This window comes from Mus pahari, chromosome 21, assembly GCF_900095145.1.
Source record: "Mus pahari chromosome 21, PAHARI_EIJ_v1.1, whole genome shotgun sequence".
Lineage (NCBI taxonomy): Eukaryota > Metazoa > Chordata > Mammalia > Rodentia > Muridae > Mus > Mus pahari.
This window is the reverse complement of record NC_034610.1, coordinates 29,509,818-29,528,868: the sequence shown is the minus strand read 5'-3', so window position 1 is coordinate 29,528,868 and position 19,051 is coordinate 29,509,818. Positions and strand designations below refer to the sequence as shown.

General features: G+C 41.2%; 1 protein-coding gene across 6 annotated transcripts in view; it reads right to left on the bottom strand.

Annotated features, from left to right (window-relative positions):
• Positions 1-19,051, bottom strand: part of Esr1 (estrogen receptor 1) — a 356,422-nt gene that overhangs the window by 141,639 nt on the left and 195,732 nt on the right. The window lies entirely within an intron of this gene.

Genomic DNA, 19,051 nt, shown 5'->3' with positions numbered 1-19,051 from the left:
AATCTCAGAGTGTGGGCCCAATGTATACATTAGCAGTGGCACTATATATCAGTACTTCATAACATTCAAATGTGTTCTGACTAGAATTAAGTGAAACTGGAAACAAAAGAAGTCCAACTTTTGCTTCTATGTTTCTATTTCACCAATAAGAGGTGACCACTAGAGGCTAGCTCTAAGGCCCACAGGCAGCATCCCCATGGCTCATATAGCTAATTCTTATGTGCACAGGATGTGGTACACTTATCCTTACACCACATATAAGTGTAATTCTCACCCCTCGTTTGTGGCATTGTGTCTTGGGCACTAGTGACACTTCAACGACATGACTGCAGAACAATGATGACACTAATTAACATGTGCACATAGAAGGGGGACACATCACAGGTTCCCAACCCTAGACAAGGAACTATAGGAAACCACTGACTTTCGGAGAGAAGAATACTAAAGAATACTGAATGCCAGGGATGAGCCCACCTATTGGCTATCCAATACCAAATGGTAAGCCCTTTAATCATGTGCATGCAAGTAACATTACAGAGCTGAAGAGGGCACCTAAAAATGTTGTTGTTGTTGTTGTTGTTGTTTTTATGGTGGTGGTGCTGGCAGTGGTGTGTGTGTGTGTGTGTGTGTGTGTGTGTGTGTGTAACAATAATAATCAAAGAAAAAGAGGTCGTAAATTCAAGAGGGAGAATGGAAGGGAAAGACATGATAGGAATTGGAGGGAGGGCACTTGGGAAGGGTTCCAGTGAGTAAAGGGAAGGGGGAAATGATGTAATTATAACTTGATTTTTTTAAAGGTCAAAAATAGTGATGGGGATAATTAAAATACAGAGAAAAAAACTAAAATCACATTCATGTCTTCCTGACATTTTCCAGAGTCGTTTATAGAGCAGCAACACAAACCTACCTATCCTTGACTACTTTTTTTTTACCCATCAGGGAAAAGGTTAAAAGGCTAAACTACTAACGCATGAAGAAGAAAAAAGTATTAGTAAAAAACATTAGATTATACAAGTATCAAAAAGGAAACTCCATGACAATCAGGAAGTTTATTCATAGCATATAGCACTGTAGTGTGTAATGTCGTGCAAATGAGATACGCTAGACTGTCGTTGAGCCATGGAAAAGGTCCTTTGGGGGCTGATAGAGCAGTGTGTTCAGCAACATGATCCCAACGTGCTTGCGTTGTAACTGTTCGAATCTCTGATGAGATCACGTTTGCATCAAAACAAAGTGATCCTTTTAAACGTCCTTTGACACATACTCAAGGTGTTCCTAACAGCCGTGCATTTTACATAAAGGGATTTGAGAAGGCAAATGCTATTTTATCTGCCCTGTATTCCTAAACGGGAAGGGTAGCCAATCTGAACTGATCATACCCTCAACAAGTTACTGTGGGGGGCAGAGAAAAGCCACATGTAGAACTTCTAGCAGCTTTTGTGACACTAATTCTGGGTGACACTAATGGAAGGGTGTGTTCTAAATCGATAAACCGAACAACCAGGTGGAGGAAGCATGGCCACCGACTCCAGAGAGGCTGGGTCAAAGGAATACTTCAAAGACTGCATCCTAGTCAGGAAGTGGCCAGAAGGAAGGCAGGAACTGCTGACTCTCGAGGAAGCTGAAGCCATACCAGCTGCTTAGACAGTGATGCCCTGGCTCTCAACCAAAACATTTATTCATTGAGTCAAATGTCTGAGACGCACTGAAAAGAATGGCACCTGAACGGCAGAGAGGTGTTTTTTGTGCTGCTTTACGTGGAGAGAAAGAGGTGATAAGACCTCAGAACCACTTTACAATTTAGGCAAGCATTCTACAGCTGGACTCATACCCAGCCCCCACGCCCTTTTTAAAGATAGGGCCTCATTATGGCTAGTCTTGCGCTTGATATGCAGCTAGCCTTGAACTTCCATCTCCCGAGGCGGACCTCCCAAATGCTAAACTCAGAGGCTCACATCGCCACGCCCACCTAGAGTTTAATCATTCATTTTTGTTTTTGTTTTTGTTTTTTTTCAGCCTTTAAATTTTTAGATTTGGTCCTCGAATCTCAGGAAAAAGTTAACGTGCTATCTGAATATCCATTAGTGATGGAATTTTCTGGATTACTGGCTTCTAATGCAGTCAAAATTTCTTCTATTGGAATGATCTTTTTCCTCTTAGGAACCTATGCCTCTGCAAAAAACAACCACAAAATCCTCAGTCTTCCCGAGTTCCCTGCAACTACCTCAATGTATTATTATTTCAAACATTTGCATAATTGATTTCCTTTGTTTGTTTGGTTTTTTTTTTTTTCAGTAACTTCAAATTACTCATGAGGTATTAAAAAGCCAGGCAAAGAAATACGCTAAAAGCTTTTTAAATATAGTATGTTGAAATAAATAGGCGGGCTGATTAGGTACAAATTAAATAAAGAGAACAATCTAATAAAACAGCAGCAAACAAAATAGACACACTCAGGATGGGCTGTGCCAGTTAAATCCTTGCGGCTTCCATATTGAACAGGAAGGGAAGTCGTAGGCTATCATCCATCCAGTCTAAGAACACCTGAAGATCTGAACCCAGGTCCACTGGACTCCAGAGGCTATGTATCATAACCTAGATGGTAAGATCTCTATGTTGAGATCTGTTGAACTTTTCCCACTCAAACCTCTTTGAAAAGGTGATACAACCCCAGGGTATCCAGGTATAAAAATCAAATATAAATTCCTAATAAATCTCAAAGAAAATGTGTCTTCAGATAACTTCTGCTGTAGATAATTTTACACAACAAAGGTAAAATACAGAGCTGGAGAGGTGGCTCAGCAGTTAAGAGCACTGACTGGTCCTGAGTTCAAATCCCAGCAACCGCATGGTGGCTCACAACCATCTGTAATGGGATCTGATGAACTCTTCTGGGGTGCAGGTGTACATGAAGAAACAGCACTAATACACATTAAATAAATAAACAAACAAATAATATTTTAAAGGTGAACTAGAATTCACAAAGTAATTATGTGGGTGTGGTTGCTTATCTATCACAACATATTCCAAAGACATGAATCTGAAACTTAGATGCTAAGGAAATGCTAAAGGTGGTTTGTTTTTCAGTAATAGAACCACTGTTTCCATACAAGCAGGAAACCTTATACATGCAGTAAAGCATTGCAGTTTATGACACAGCGTAGTCTTGTTCCTGAGCGGAACTGTCTCAGGAAGCACTCACGTCTACTGTGAAGCACGGTGGTACTGGAAATGCATGGTGTTCACACTGTGTGCCAGAACCCAAGCTACGTGGAAGCTGTGTGGTGCCAAATGGGCAAGTACTGCCCAAAAAGCCTTGGGTTCATTAAGTGCTTGGTTTTGAATTACTTTTTGGTCACTGCATTCACAAACTTTGTTACAACTCTTTCACAAAGCCTCATATTCAGTCAGGTAGGATCATGACTTGCACTTTGGGAGGTTTTGCCCTTGGTAACCATTCAATAATACTATCTGTTTACATTTTGGAGTCACAGATTATTGACTTTATCACAGCTTTTCAGCATGCAGTAGCAAGGACCTGTGCATTACCTGGATCATTTCAAGCTACTTAACATTCCTTCATGCCAAGAGAATCACCCAAGCTGACCAAGCACTTCCTCAAATATGTTTTGATGAACTTCCTTCATTTCTACTGACTGCCAGCATCGACTATGGTCAATCACTACCTCCTTTAATCATGATGTGTTAAAGGGCCAGTACCAACTTATGGCACTGTGGTGGTCTAAATTGAAATGGCCCCCATAGACTCATGTGTTTGAATGCTTGACCCATAGGGAGTGACACTATTAGGAGGCCTTGTTGGAGGAAGTGTGTCACTGGGGACAGGCTTTGAGGTCTCATATGTTCAAACTTGGCCTAGTGACAGTCCTGTGCTGCCTGTGGATCAAGATATAGAACTCTCAGATCCTTCTCCAAACTATGTCTACCTGCACACTGCCATGACAATAATGAACAAACCTTCGAAACTGTAAGCCAGCCCCTTTCCTTTATTAAGAGTTGCCGGAGCGTTGGTGGCGCACGCCTTTAATCTCAGCACTCGGGAGGCAGAGGCAGGCATATTTCTGAGTTCAAGGCCAACCTGGTCTACAGAATGAGTTCCAGGACAGCCAGGGCTACACAGAGAAACCCTGTCTCAAACAAACAAACAAACAAACAAACAAACAAAAAAGTTGCCGTGGTCATGCTGTCTCTTCACACAGTGATGGGCCCTGTTGTGAGGTGTTGAATCTTTCTAATGTAAGTGCTCATGAGAGACAATTAGGTCGTTGGGGATACTAACTTGAAGGAACTGTTGGGACCCTGGCTCTTTCTGTCACTGTCTTTATTTCTAAGGTGCCATGACATGAACCAATCAGTATCTTTTGCCTGAGTTCCCTCCACTACATACCACTTTATTAGTCCCCAAGAATAGCCATGCCAAACAAACGTGGACTGAAACCACAAGCAGAAAGAATTTCTTTCTCCATATCAGTTGATTACCTCCGGTATTGTGCTATAGTGAGGGAAAACTGGCAGACTCACTGTCTATCATCCCTTACCCAAGTCATTGCAGCCTCTCCTCATCTGCCACCTACATATCCTCACTTTCCAGTACAACACAATCAACTGGTGATTGGTTAATCTCTGCAGTGCGACCACTCTCCCCATGTCCTCTCTAAGTCACTCCATGAGCATGCTGACCTTCTGTGGAAGTTTTGTCTTATTTTTCACATCCGAGTGGCCAGATAGCCGATGGAAGCAGCTGAAGGGACAAAGGATTCATTCTGGATGGCCACTTCAGTGAATATAATCCAGTATAGTAGAGACGGTATGATGAGTGTCCAGGACCAGGACAGTGGGAGCTCATGCACAGATAGGTAGGTATTTGGATTAGTGGATGGTGCTAGTTTAAATAGGAATTGCTAGGTTTGTTTCCTTGGTATATCATCATGTGCTTCTAGGCATCTGACACTTAAAACAACTTGTGTCTTTATCATTTTCCAGTTTTCTATTAGTAAATAGTACTTCTAACAGAATGGTAACTTAGGACCATCCCTCTGTTTCAAACACATGCAGATATTCTAACTATTACTTCCATCCTTAGAGTGGGAATAAAAAACCAAAAACCTCCTGTTCTTCTATTTTCTCTACTCTCAAACTGTCCATGTGAGATTCCCCATCTCTTTTAGGATTTTCCCATCATGGATCTTACTTCCCTTCCCTCTTTGGTAAAGAATAGTGAGAAAAATTAATTTCAAGCCCCACTTAGCACATCTTGGTAGGGAGAAGGAAAAGTGTATTTCAGTAAGTCAAGACAACCATATCACTTCCCTTGACCTTCCTCTCCCCCATGTGGTAAGCTCAGATGCACAGACTCCAGAAACTGGTTCCCTCGGCCTCTTCACGTTGTGGTTCATTGTTTGCAGTCTGCCTACACGTTGGACATTTTCCTACCTCCCACATCTGCAGACAAAATCCACTCCTTGTCCAACTGGGCTGTGTGATGGTTCTCTCTACCCAGCATCACTGCCTATATTTGAAGTGAAACTTGGAACGGTAACTCATGCCAGTGGCTGCGAAAGAGGCAGGTGCACCTCCAAAAGGATGCAGTCCTTCACATGTTACTTGGGTATCACCTTGCCAATGTAACTGTCTATTCAATGGGATGATTTATCCCCCTAAAGAGGAATGAGTTCTCAGTACAAGCTGAGAAAATATTCCTGTTGATGATAATTGATGAAATAAAGCACAGATTGGCATGATTGAATTGTGGTAGGGTTTTAATAAATCTACACATGTGTATTTTCAGGATTTTAGTCATTCAGATGCACCACAAAGCATTTAAAATGACAGGAATTAAGAAGGATGGGGGTGATGGGAGATTTTATCAACAAATATTGAAATAAAATTTCAATAACTGTTATAATAGGCATTTGTTAATTCTTGGCTTCCTGGATTCCTAAGCATCTTCATATATTGAGTAATTTCCTTACTATAAGCTGGTAGGAGTCAAATTTTGCCTTTAAGTACAAACTTGATAACCACTGCTCTCTACAGCCTTGAAGTCTTGGGTGAGAGTGGGTCACGGGCCCCACCCACAGCCTGTTCCCCAACTCTAGGCTATCTGGGTGGCTGCCATGTCCTACCCATTGCCAAAGTCTGGTTCTTGAGTTTGCCCATCAAATCTTTGACCTAACCACATCACTTTAAAGATCCAATGTGTATTACTTGAAAGCATTAATACTAATACTCATTATCAAAATAGCTGGCATTTGTTGAGTATTGGCAACATAGCAGGTGCTCATCTAAGCTCTTGGCCTAAATGACATAATTTAATTTTCCAAGACACAATGTTAGGTTAGTAGTGCCACATCTCTCTCAATAGCCAAGGAAACTGAAACCAGACTGGGTGTGTAGCTCAGTGGTAGAACACTTGCCTACCAAAGGCAAGGCCTTGTGTTCAATCCTCACGACTGAAGGTATAATGGAAACAGAGATGGAGAACTGGGGCTTAAACCTGGTCACACTGGCTTCAGGCCCACCTGTCTCGGGAAACACAGATGGCTGCAACGTGTGCAAGCCTATGGACACTGTTAATCTGTAAAATAAATGAATAAGCTCTGTTTACAAATGGGCCTGGAATCCCTGGAGGTCACTGCTTCTACTGACACATTGTAGATGCAATCATGAATGTATAATTACTGCAATTACCAGCTGTGATGTTTCTTATTAGTGATTCTGAATTCTATAAACCCTGGTCTGGAAACATTTAAAAGGGCATTTCCTCATTTTTGCACTAATACTATTATTTATGCACTTTACATAGACCTTAGGTGTTGGAATATTAAATATATTAAGATGGGCTATTTTCCCCAAATGTAGTAGTCAGGCTAGAATAGGCCTATCAAAGTTAGCTCTCCCAATCATACGTCCCATGACTTGTCTCCTAAGGAGGCAGGACTGAGGAAGAATTGCTGGAAAAAACACTTGGAAAAGGTTCTGTGTAATTTACTAATGCATGGGCACAAAAATGATGTACTGTTATTCAGCTTTAATTTTTTAAATTAACTCATACAACCCAAAATACTGATGGGCAGACACTGCTGTGGGGCAAAATGACAGTCTCTCTACTCCCAATTTTCTTTAATTGTACGAGGAAGATGGACATTAAACAAATAAATAATGTCAGGAATTGATAGGTCCCAGGAGGGAAAACTGAGGTGGTAAGGATAGGAGAGATAGTGAAAGCAGGGAATTTATCTCTGAGATTGGAGATCAGAGCAGAGTGAGCAGAGTGCTCAGCTCTGGAACCGGAGGAAGGACCAACTCTGAAGGCTATCAGTAGGCAAGAAAGGATGGGACGGAGATGGGAAGCATGACCACTGCTACAGCATCCCTCCCACTCATTCATCCCCAATAAAGATGATAAGGGAAGCCATTGCACAGGGCCCAGGAGACCAGGGCTAAGACATGCACTGACTCCTGAGAGGGGTGAGGCCAGCGATTATGTGCAGAGAAGAGACCTGATAGAACTTATAGTTTTAAAATATCACTGTGTTTCTTCTAGGTGGATGTCTTAGTTAGGGTTTTACTGCTACGAACAGAAACCATGATCAAGGTGACTCTTATAAAGAACAACATTTAATTTGAGCTGGCTTACAGGTTCAGAGGTTCAGTCCATTATCACCAAGATAGGAACATGGCAGCATCCAGGCAGACATAGTACAGGACGAGCTGAGAGTTCTACATCTTCATCTGAAGGCTGCTAACAGAATACTCTCTTCCAGGCAGCTAGGATGAGGGTCATAAATCCCACGCTCACAGTGACACACCTACTCCAACAGGGCCACACCTTCTAATCATGCCAATCCCTGGGCTAAGTATATACAAACCATCACAGTGGACCTTAGAGACAAAGGCAAGCCTACAGAATAAGAAGCCTTCTGACATCATGTCAATGACCAGGTAGAGGATCATAGACAGTTACCTTATGATGCTGGAACTGAGGGTGGAGAGGACCTGAGCTCTGCGTATATTGTGAAAGTAAAGCCAAAGAGACTGGCAGGTGAATTGGATGTGGACTTCAAAGAGAGAGGAATTTTTAAAACAGCATGATGAAGGTTCCCATATTTCTTGTGAACAGTCTCGACACTGTGAACAGATACCTAAAAAAGAGCAACTGGGGGGGTGAAGGCTTTGTTTTGCCTCACATGTTAAATGGATAGAGTTCAGCATAGGGAACTGGGGTGGCTCTTTTAATATAACTAGGAGGCTAAAGCATGGTGGGTTCACATCTTGATGGTCCAGGAAGCAGAAGTGATGTCAGGCTGTAACCCCCAGGGCCTGTTCCCTAGCGACCTCATTGTATAGCCAAATGTTCAAACACATGATAGCATCAATCAAAGCATAGGATACTTGACTGGGAAGATGGACCACACAGGGGAATAGGAGATGAATAGAGCAAAATTATCAAGACTTTTTTTTTAAGAAAGCAAATGTTAGAATGAAATTTTTAAAAGTTTGCTATGAGTACTTTTTTTGTATTCAGAGATGGAGCCCAGAATTCACAAGTGCTAATCAAGTATCTACTGCCTACTATGTCCTCAGGCTCCAAACACTGTAGTAAAAAATGAAGGATGTCTTCAGTTCTTCAGTGTGGCCAATGAAAGCATTAGAAAGCTGGATGATAAATCAATAGCTGTGTGCCAAACCAGCAAATATAGAAGCCCAGCAGAATAAAAAGTGTAAGGTTTGAATGAATGACCACAAAGAAAGGGCAAGAAACATGTCGGTTATCATGGCCAAGAACTTTCCATAGTTAGTAACAGACAGCAAACTATCAATTTCAGTCACTCAGGAAAAGAGCTACACCACCAGTGTGGAAGGACAAAGAAAATCATTTTTAAAACAGAGATGGGGACCATGTGCTAATAGAGAATGAGGGAAGAATCCATCAGAGACATGCACAGGGAAGCACACAAGATACCTGAGGAAGTGGCCAGTCTGGAATTCCAGACCTAGGGAAATCATCCGTCAAACATGAAAGAGAAGTTAAAAAAAAAAAATAATCAGTCAAGCAAAAAATGAGAGACACTGTTACCAGGAAATTTGCCCTATGGGAGTTGTTAAGATTTCCTTTGGGTAGCCGGGCATGGTGGTGCATGCCTTTAATCCTAGCACTCGGGAGGCAGAGACAGGAGGATTTCTGAGTTCGAAGCCAGCCTGGTCTACAGAGTGAGTTTCAGGACAGCCAGGGCTATACAGAGAAACGCTATCTTGAAAAAAAAACAAAAATAAAAACAAACAAACAAAAAAAAAGATTTTCTTCGGGTAAGATGAAAGTATATTTAAAGGACAGAGATTTATATCTACCTAAGCATGGAAGGAGTAAGAGAGAACAATAGGAAATATTTTAAATTTCTGGAAAGTTCTAAAAAAAAAAAAACAACTCTATGGTTAAAATAATTGCCATGTATTCGGTGTAATGTGCAGAGAATGAATGGGCTTGACAGCAATGGTTCCAAGACAGGAAGGAAGATGGGCATGTGGTGCTAGGATGTGTCTATGCTACTTGTAAAATGGAACTGTGTTAGCTTAATAGGTTCCCCAACTAGCTAAAAATGTCTAGTGTAAACTTCAGTGGAGACACTTCATGAAAATATTTTGGCATATATTGGATTTTTCAAAGGGCAGAGATAAACCAGAATTATGTAAAATGATCGAATGAAACCAGGGAAGGACAAAAAGATGCATCTGGTTGATGGCAAAACTAATGCACCAGTAAGTGCTTTAAATGTAAATGGTCTAAAGACTCGAATTAAAAGACAGAGACTATCAAGATTGGATTATGGGTTTGTACAAGAACATCAGTTAATTACCAAGAATCTGATATGTTCAACATAAAAGGACAGAGAGGGAAACCCTATGACACTGATCAAAATATAGCTGTAGCCTCCATATTAATTGGGGCTGAAAAGATTGCAGAAGGCAGACATGATGAAGAGTTATGTGTGGATTACAGGACAATATAAGCATCAATTCTCCAGATGAAATACAAGGGTGATTATGTATGTACCTAAGAATAATGCTTTAGAATTGGAAGGAAAGTCAAAGTCATCGATTTATTTAGACTTTTCTTCCCTGTTCATAATGTGGAGTTCCACCAAGCAGAAAATCAGTATAGACAGAGTTGAGCATTTTATCAGCAAAGTAGATCTAGTTGCTATTTCTAAAATACGCCATCAAACAACAGTAAAATACATATTTTTCTTGAGCTTTTATGAAACACTTAAGCCAGGTTTAGAGCATAAAACACATTTTTAATATAAAAAACAAAAACCATAGAGAGCATGCTTCTCACACCAGAATAAGAATAAGCCAGAAATCGGTTAAGTGAAAGGTTCTTGGGAAATTCCCAAATATTTGGAGGTTAAATGATGCACTTTTAAAGGGCATGTGTCTGGAAAATGAAGTCTCAAAGGAATTTTAAATAGTTTGAATGAAATGAAAATAAAAATGAAATATAAAACACATTGAGGTGAAGGGAAAGGTGCTTACAGAAAAATCCAGAGCAGTAAATGAATATATGAGTAAGAGGGAAAATATCATATTTGTAACCTAACATTAGAAACCTCAATAAAGAAGCTTTAACAGTTAGGTATCCCAAAGGAAACAGAAAAGCATAATAATTTGGCCTGCTTTGTGAGATGTGAACAGAGCACCTGTGGCTAAGCAGGCCATTGGCCCTAGGGGGAAGCTAATACAATCATTCTGCTACATGGACATAGTATTAAAATGACTCCTGATGCCTTATTGTTACAGCCAGATATCAGTGAATCTATCACCCCTCACTAGAGAGACTTCTTTTTACCACAGAAGGCAACTAACACTGGTCACCATGCAGAACAGGAGACTGTGAAGCGTTCATCCATAAATTCGACTTATGTGTCAGGCCTCACCCTGCAAGGCTCAGTGATTTACATGGAAGACAGAGTGAGAAACTTTGTAGGAGCCAGAGATGGGGAATGAATTCAAGGAAACAGTGTTTTCTGCACACAAGATGGTCACACCAGTGAGCTCACGGTGATGGGGATGGCATGCAGAAGGTCCGTGCAATGTCAAGCCAGACAAAATCCCAGCATGGAATGGGAAACTAGACATGAGATCACACCAGTAGCAGAGGAGCTACAGACATTTGATAACTGCTGAGAGATGGAGCCCTTCTGTAATGGTGTGACCCCTGATAGGTCAGTCAGTCTCTTGGGTTGACCCACTCCCATGAGTAGTTAGCCAGAATCAATGGGATTCAGTTGGGAGTGGGGCAAGAACTCACAATTGGGTGGATGTGTAGGTGATGGTGGACAGAATGGATGTAGACCTACAGAGGAGAGTGTGATCAAAATACATTGTATAAAATTCTCAAAAAATTAATAAAATATGAATAAAAATAAAATAAAAAGGGAGTAGCATATTAGAAGTCAGTTAAATATAAACTGTTTCTTTGTCGAGATAATGTGGTTTAAAACTTCTATCAAGGATAATAAAGGAAAAGGAAAATCACAAATTAGCAGTCGTAAGCATAAAAAGGATCACCATTAGGGTCCCTCAGACAATAAAAAGATAATAAAGGAAGACTATAGCATGAATAATTAATAATGTGCCAAAGAAGAAACTTCCAGAGTCACATGGCTTTACAATGATTGCTACTGTGCATTTAAGAAATAACAAATACAAATTCTTTATAACCTTTTTCATAAAAGCAGAAGCCATTAAGTCTCGTGACATGTACTAAGATACTAAAATCTAAAATGGTAACACAACCAGTTACTGCCAAAGCCAAGGAGAGGTACAAGTGATGGTTTCTTGCTGGTGGGAATACAAAATGTCGTGGCTATTTAGAGAGACAAAATGGCTGTTTATTATGAGGGAAAGCAAATATAACCCAGGTGATGTAAGAGCTATCATTTTGTAGCCTCTTCCTGTTTTGAAAAAATTCTGATTCAAAAGCCTGTATTTACAGCAGTATTTATTCTTATTTATAAAATATTTACAGCAATTTTATTCTTAATTGTCAGAGATGGGAAACAACTAAGATGTCCTTCAAGAAACACTTGAGTCAATGTTTTTTTAAGGTACATAAAAAAGAACACCACTTGTTGCTTAACAATAATGAGTTATCAAGCCATGAAAAGATGAGAACAAAGCAGACGCCTATGGCTAAGTACAAGCAGCCAGTCTGAAACCTCAGCCATGACTGCAATGATAGGCTATCCAAAAACAGATGATACCAGACAGATCTAGAACATAGGAGGACTTGTCTTGAGTCTAAGGGGTAAGAAGGGTCACAACAGGCGTGGGGAACACAGGAGATTGTGTAGATGAAGGCAAGTAATTATAAATATACAAACAAATAAATTCGTTAATAGATACAGCAGGTCCTTTTAAAAATATTGTGTAGTTAAGCCACTCTTACATTAATGGAGCATGACTTCACAGTCTTTAAGTGCAAGCTCCCATGTTAACTTCCTTCCAAAGGCTAGTATCTAAATAAGCTTCAATGGTGCTAGGCCATGCTGGCATAATTCTCTTCATACAGATGTAATAAGAACCATGTGTGACTTTCCTGGTATTCCTCCCCAAACACACGGCCCTCACTCTGACCATGGGAAAACCATCACACAAATCCACATGGTGAGACATTCTATGAAATGATTGATCCGTAGCTACTAGATCCACCCTGGACATTAAACATGGGTACCATTAATGGATATTTAAGGAGATATGGCTTTTAATTGTACTAAATTCTGATGGCTTAAGCAGAAATTTGGCAACATAAAGTATGACTTTGGTAAATAAAATGCTATAGAATGTGTCCATATGCTGTGAAGAATGTACCATTCTATGTAAGATGTTAATAATGAAGGGATGTAAGCAGGACATGAGAATTCCCTGGGTCCATGTTGTTACATTTCTCTTCATTGATCAAATACCTGACAAAAAGCAAGTTAAATGAGAAAATATTTGTCAATTGCATGGGATGTGCGTGTGTGGATGTGTGCATGTGATCTCTCTGTGTGTCTATCTCTCTCTTGTTCTCTGCTTGTGTGCATACGTGTGTGTGTGTGTGTGTGTGTGTGTGTGTGTGTGTGTGTGTGTGTGTCAGAGGCCAAGGTCAAAACCAGTGAACTTTCTCAGTTACTTCTTCCTTGTCACCGGAGACAGGGTTTCTAGCTGAACTCGGAGCTGATCAGTTACCTAAACGGGCAGCTTAATTCACCTGTTTCCACACTCCTGCCCCCAGTGCTACAATTACACAAGTACCTCACCATCTCCAGTTGTTACATGAGTGCTAGTGATCCAAGCTCAAGCCTTCAGCCTTGTACAGCAAGCACGTTACCAACGGGGCCACCGCCCAAGCCCTGAAGAAGAGTGCATCCTGACTTCTTCCACATCAGAGGCCTGCAGTTGGAAAGGAAGGCGCAGCAAAGTGGCAGCTCGGTGCACAGTGCCGACGTGGAGGCAGAGAAAGGAGAGAGTCCATCGTCAGGTCAACTGCTTCTCCTTTCTCCCTTTATACTCGGCCTGGGACCTCGGCTTGTGGGATGGATAGAGTTGAGGATGGGGCTTACGCGCCTCAGCTAAACCTCTTGGCCAATTCCTGAGAGGTGTGCTTCAACAATGCCCTAGGTATTTCTTGGTGCAATTCAGTTACAATTAAGTTAATCATCATGTCATCTTTGTAAATTTCCTGTAAATCCTTAACTAATCCAAAATAAGTTTGGTTTGTTTTTTTTTTTTAATGTAGTTAAGCACAGGAACAATTTGCATGATATTAAAGTTGGCTTTCTGCTGTCTTTTCATGTCAAGAATGACCAGTTTCTGCCATTTGTACTGTCTGAAGGGAGGCGAAGTCATCCTACTTGACAGTTGAGTCAAAATGTAATTTCATAAGAATGATTTCATTGTAGAAGCTGAAGACTAACATGTTAGTAATGGTGAAAAATAAAGACATCAAAACGCCTGTAAATCAAAATGACAGAAATTCTATCTGTTGCTAAAAAGTATTCTACTCCAGTGTTCAGACTCTGGGTTAGTAATTGGGTATACAAGCCACTGTCCTAAGTGTGTGTGTGTGTGTGTGTGTGTGTGTGTCTGTGTGTGTGTGTCTCTGTGTGTGTGTGTGTCTCTGTGTGTGTGTGTCTTTGTGTGTGTGTGTGTCTGTGTGTGTGTGTGTGTCTGTGTCTGTGTGTGTGTGTCTCTGTGTGTCTGTGTGTGTGTCTCTGTGTGTGTGTGTGTGTGTGTGTGTGTGTGTCTGTGTGTCTGTGTGTCTGTGTTTATACAGGTATGTGTCCCTAGGGTACTCTTTCTTCATTGCATGTTCCTGCTCTACCTACTGAGTTCTTACCCATCTGTTCCAGTCCTGACAAATGTTTTCCCCCAGGACATCTCCTCAGACTCTCCAGACTAATCATGAAGCCAGTAGTACACAGTGCCTCTATTCCTTGTCCAAATTAAAACCAAAACGTCACCTTACAGCTTAATGGTTTCCATTGCACAGCTAGAGTCGCGTTCAGTGGGGGAAGGGATAACATGTTGCCAGCTCACTTATAAAATGTAACCCAGTTCTTTCTGTCCCAGGCCTCATTAGCCATTGTACTGTGATTATAGCAATTTCCAGAGTTAACACTCTCAGAAAGTTCTAGACCACTACAAACATGTCTGCAACAAGATTCACTCCCAGATGATAGATTACATAAAAACCCCCAATTTGAGCCCCATTTGCACTAATTCCTCCCCCCCCCCAAGTGGAAAATGAAACGCTTTACCATTGCTGAGTTCTAGAAGTACAGCTTCCATTTTTTTCTGCTTTAACACGATTTTAAATCAAAAACTTCTCCAGTTAGAGGAGAAAAAAAAAAATGATCACAACAAATGGTCACAGATGGCTCAATTACAGATATCAGGAGTACAAACTACATCTACCGTTTACGCTATCGCTTTTGACCCGCGTCTCTGCTAGACTTGCCATGGAGAGACCTTAGTTCAATACTTAAACATCACAGGGCATGCCTGATAATCATAATGAAAAGTATAACTGCTCATAACTGCTCAGATATATTAAATGCATTTGAGGTGTTATCAGTTATTGATGAATTTTTAACAGTTCTCAAAGCAGGCTGAGGTGGTTTAGAGTGGTCCCTATGTTCTTTGGTATTTGAGATCTTGGTCCCCACTCATGGCACTCTTTGGGAAGGTTTCAAGAGGCAGCTCATCTGCAGAAAGTGTCATCCCCTGGGGGAGTGGACTTTGAACAATTAGAGAGTGGTTCTCAAATGTCCTAATGCCATGGCCCCTTAATACGGCCTTTTGTGTTGTAGTGACCTCCAACCATACAATTATTTTGTTGCTCCTTCATAGCAGTAATTTTGCTACTGTTATGAATCATAATGTAGTTATTTGATACTCAGAATATCGGACATACAACCCACAAGGAGTCATGACTCACAAGGCGGAGAACCACTGGTTTAAAGCCTTCCACCATTTACAATTTGCTGTCTTTATTTCTTGTTTGCATTTGAAACCTGAAGGAATGCTCCACTTACTCCTCCAACCCCTACGCCTGCCTGCTGTTATGCCTCCCCACCATGGAGGAACTGTAAGTCCAATAACTTCCCTTGGTTATGGTGTTTTATCACAGAAACTGAAAAGCAGTGACTACACAAGTCTGTATGTTGAAGTACTTCCCTTCATAACGTCAGGGAAGCTACTAGGTGTAAGTTCTGGTCAGTCTTTCTATGTTGACTCTTTGGTATAGTCATCTGCCTAAATCGGTTATGATCTAAGTTTGTGACTGAATCCTTCTCCTGTTCCCCTATCACCACATTTTGTTCTCATTATCTAAATTTACTGGAAATCTATCAATGTGAGGGAGGGGTTGTGTAGATGAATAGACAAGATTAGTTCATTAGTGCATAATAGGATGGATTCAATTTTTCTTGAAATTAGTTAATCACCAACTCTCCCACCAGGCTACTATCCCAACTAACCATGTGTTAACCTCAGCTGCTTCAAGTGTTATTTTTTATAAATTAATTCTGTCATCTTCCAGCCCAGACGTCTATCTTGCAACTTCTCAATAACCAACTCATTTATGCATGACAATGTCCCCTATGTCCACAATGTCCCCTAGTATCATCTGCCACAGCCCAAATTCCAATTTACTGGCCCATTAGTTTAACACAGCATCTTCTGGTGTTATGAACAGTAGTGAGCCCATTACTTTGCTTGCATAGGTAGAACCATGGGAAACGATTCCTTCTGAGAGTAAAATTTCATCATGCTTGCCCTCCGACCCCACCATCCATTTGCAGCAGGAGAAACAGAGCCAATGGCATCCCCAATCCCAGACCAAGGTCTACTGATTTAAAGGCCCTCAGCTAGCGTCCTGCTTGCTATGGCAATAGCAACTCACCAGTGAGGGACAGGAACAGCTGCAGCTGTGTGAGTAGAGAAATGTAATTAGCACACTGCCCGGCCATGCCTGGTCCAGCACAGGACATGCTTTACAAATTTACAAGAGCCCAGTTATGCCTTGGAGAGAGTCAAGGGTTTAACAGAAAACATGGGACAGACTCCTCCACTGCAGGAAACCACGGAGACTTTTCTCTGCAAATACCGTATACACATGTAGACATCAACTTTTAAAATTAATTCTACAAAGCAAATGCATGGGGAGTAGAAACCTCTCTTTAACCAATTCACACTGGAATGTACAATTCACTGATGGCATTTACTCTCAACTGAATGCATTGAAAGTGCCACATCATCCTGCTCTGACCTGTCACTTTGCTTAAAATGTGTTCCTTGTGGAAACTGTAGCTAACGAAGATGAAGTCATCATACAACATTGAACTGCTTCTGCATTTTCCCGGAAATCATGGCAGAAAACTTGGACAAGCAGTTTCTACCCCCTCAATTTGCATATCGAATCATATAGCATTATCCCAGCAATGAAATCCAAGCATTAAGGCCTAAGCAAGTACCTGGTGGGCAAAGGATACATGTGCGTTCTGTGACATCCATTTCCACTCAAAAGTACAGTACTCACTCTTAAAACTACCGCGTGTCCTATTTCAATGAAAAGTCTGCTAATAAAACTTTGTTTCCAGAGGCAGCTGTGACAGGCTGTTCTATAAGAATCTCATTTATTAATAACAAAATTTATGGGGCGAGGAGAAAAGCAATACAGGGTATTCATTTCCCTGTAATATCTTAGCAATGAGCCTCCTGCTGGCAAGCGTTCTGGAGCCAAGAGGAAAAAATAAGACACTCAGGTTCAGCCTGTGAAGTTCTCTCTCTTCGCCCATTCCTGAACAGTCCTGAGACTCAAGCGTGCCATTTCTCCTTCTGTAACTTGGAAAAGAAACAGTTGGTCTCCCTCAGCGTCCCATGTGTCTCATTTGCCTCATGCTGATGAGGGAAGAGCCGGGTACACATAAAGTCCCCCGTTGTCTTTAATTTGGTCATGGATGACTGTTCCCAGCCTCAGATGAGTCATCACCAGTCAATTACATTCTCTCAGTCAAGAGCCTGCCCATTGGGCCATCCCGAAATAACAGCCGTACACTGCATCACAGTTCATCCTAACGGTTTCGTGGATGAAGCAGATGCCCATCTAGCTCTTGAGGCTTACCAACAGCATATTCCTTTGAGTGACATCTCACGGATGAACTCTGACACTTCAAATTGATTTACACACTCCACAGTACTGAAGAAAAAGAGCCGTGCAATAAAGAGTCGTTAAGTGGCAGACTCATTTCATCCTCATAGTTAGACAAAAATCAGTTCCTAAAACATTGAGCTGACAAACACCAACAGTACTGGAGGAAAATAAAAAAGTGGGGACTATGGAGTCAAAGTAGTTGGGAAGTTCTGCTGTAATTTTAAGGGAAACATCTTCCTCTTCACATTGGCATAACAACAGCTATTCTTCTTCCTATTCTTCTTCTGCATGCTTATTCTTAAAGGAATCATTTCCTGGCTCAAGCAGAGACATTCTTATTAAAAGTGTCAATACTAGGGAACAGAGCTCTTCTCTATATACTTAATACCTAGCCCTGTGACTTCTAAATACATGAGTCCTCCTAAATAATAATCCACACATTTCAGAATTAACCAAGCCAGTACCACTCAAAGACTAGACGCTCCTGAGAGTAGGAACCCTGTCCTAGGAGCAGCCTTTCCTTCATGGTATTTCTACATTCCTTTCCTCTGGCTCTACATCAGCCTGAACAATCCTGATGAAGTTCAAGGTATTGAATCTATCATAATGTGATTTATTCTTCAATGTCAAATATAACACCCAAACCGATATGAATTCCATTACTGGTTCTTACTTGCTTTTCAGAAAAATGTAATGCATCTTGGCAGAGGCAGGGGATTCTCATTTGTTCACCTCACCAGATAACAACTGGATCCTTGGCTGACAATTGTTGTGTGCGGAAACTGCGTTGAAACTATCTTAAAGGAGCTTGTTTATCAAGTGCCAAATAGCAAATGCACACTGCTTCCAATAACTATCCTTTGGTAGAAAGGTCCTTACTTAGCAGACTGACCTAAGTGCCATTGTCATGCAAAACATGGAGGAGAGAGAGAGAAAGAGAGGGAGGGGATAGAGGATGGGAAGGGAGCAGGGAAGGAGGATAGAGAATGGAGAATGAGGAGGGAGGAGGGAGGAGGAAAGATTGAAAAGAGAGCAGGGAGGAAAAGGAGTGGGGGTGGAAGATAGGTTTTGGGGATGGTGAGAGAGAAAGGATGAACTTTCATCAAAATGCAAAAGGCACTCTCCACAACATCTGGGGATGCAGGAAAAAAATGCAAAATAACCACAGTAGTCTTAACTTAGAAAAGATGGCCAGAGAAATAGCTCAACAGGTAAAGTTGCCTGCCAGCAAACCCAACAACTTGAATTCAGCACCCAGAAATCACATGGTTGGAAAAAAAAGCCAAACCCTTTGAACAGAGAGGGGGGGAGGGAGAGGGAGAGGGAGAG